Genomic DNA, 1,966 nt, shown 5'->3' with positions numbered 1-1,966 from the left:
CCCCCTATCATCCTCAAGCAAGTGGTCAAGTGGAAGTCTCCAACCGAGAAATAAAGAGTATCTTGTCCAAGACGGTCAATGCTAATAGGACCGATTGGTCGAAAAAGTTGGATGACGCTTTATGGGCGTACCAGACGACTTACAAGACCCCAATTGGTATGTCCCCGTACCGGTTGGTGTTTGGGGAAGCTTGCCATCTTCCAGTGGAATTGGAGCACAAAGCTATGTGGGCCTTGAGAAAATTGAACTTGGAATGGGATGTTGCAGTGAATCTCCGTGTTGAGCAACTTAATGAGCTTGATGAGTTTAGATTTCACCTACTCCAGCTCGTCCTTGTATAAGACAAGATGAAGTATCTTCACGACAAATATGCTCGGGAGAAGGAATTCAAAGTTGGTGATATGGTTCTTCTTTTCAACTCCTGGTTATGTCTGTTTTCGGGAAAGCTCAAATCAAAGTGGAGTGGGCCATTTGAAGTTGTGTTCGTGACCCCATTTGGTGCTCTTGATCTAAGGAACAAGAATGGTGAAATATTCAGAGTCAATGGACATCGTGTGAAGCATTATCTTGGGAAGATTGATGATAGCCACGTGGTGGCTATGGTACATTTCAAATGATTTGTTGGTAACCTGCGTCGTGCCGCGACGTTAAATCAGGCGCTTCTTGGGAGGCAACCCATGTCTTTTTCTTTCTCTTTGATTTCTTTATAGCTTAGGATTTTTGAGCTAATTGGTTGTGAAATGTTGCAGGGATTGTGTTGATGCAGTGCAAAATAAGTTGGAACAAAGTGAACAGTCTCTGAAGTTTGCCAGTGCGGCCGCGGTCACCTTAGCGCGGTCCGCACTGGCATGGTCCAAATATGTTGCTCTCTGAAGTTTTCCACCGCGGCCGCATTCCCTTTAGTGCGGTCCGCGGTGGGCCTCCGCGGCCGCGGTCTCTTTTGTGCGGTCTGCGGAGGCTGCCTACTGAAGCTCCAATGGAACAAATCCAGCGTGGTCTGCAGTCGCTTTTGTGCGGCCGCGCTGGTAGGTGAGTACTGGGTCCCACGGTTTGTCTATAAATAGACTCCAAGGGTCACCTTTTACCCTTTTCGACCCCTGAATTCCCAGAGCCCAAAAATTAATGTTCCTTCTTTACTGAGTCCATAATTCTTGCATAAGATTATCTAATTGCACTTCTTCTTTACATCCGGTAATGTTTCACTCGTCTATTGTTTAATTAGTTAATTTTTGTTTTATTTTCTTACATTTAGCCCATAACTTCTGTTTCTTCCCCTTGTTCTTTATTTCATTAGTTTAGGTTAGTTTTCATGTTAATTTGGGGCTGTTTTCTCTGCATATTGAGTGGGTAAATGAGTAGGGACAAAGTAGGTGTAAAAATTTGAACAAGAATGGCATAAATACAACCCTAACTTAGTGCCCGTAAACCCTAGCTCAGCGCGGACCGCGGTCGCCTTTGCGCGACCGCGCTGCCCTGACGCGGTCCGCTCTGCTTGTCTTGTGCAGTCCGCGGTGCTCTTGATTGCAAGATTGACTTTTTCCAGCGTGGCCGCATTGCACTTTTGCGCGGTCCGCGCTGGCCCACCTCGGCCGCAATCTCGTTTTGTGCGGACCGCGGTGGGAGATTCAGAGAGTGTTATTTTGGGCCTTTGCCCAGCGCGGTCCGCGGTCGCTGTTGCACGGTCCGCGGTGCATGTTTCTGCAACTGTGTTCTTCAACTGCTAGCTGCAATTTTTTCTTTCAGTTGTTTCACTGCCTGTGCTTAAACTAACAATGTTAGATGCGTGTGTTTGCAGATAATGGTTAAACAAAAAGGAGGCAAGGGATCACAACAACCCGGGAGAGGTGGTTCCTCCCGGGGGGTAAAGGCAAGAGAACAGCAAAACTCACTCCCAGGATCGGGAGAACGATACAAAAAAGCCCGTAAAACTGATAAAAGCTGCTGATAAGGCTGCTCTCATTCCTCG

The sequence above is a fragment of the Nicotiana attenuata genome, unplaced genomic scaffold, assembly GCF_001879085.1.
Source record: "Nicotiana attenuata strain UT unplaced genomic scaffold, NIATTr2, whole genome shotgun sequence".
NCBI lineage: Eukaryota > Viridiplantae > Streptophyta > Magnoliopsida > Solanales > Solanaceae > Nicotiana > Nicotiana attenuata.
This window is presented reverse-complemented; position numbering follows the sequence as displayed.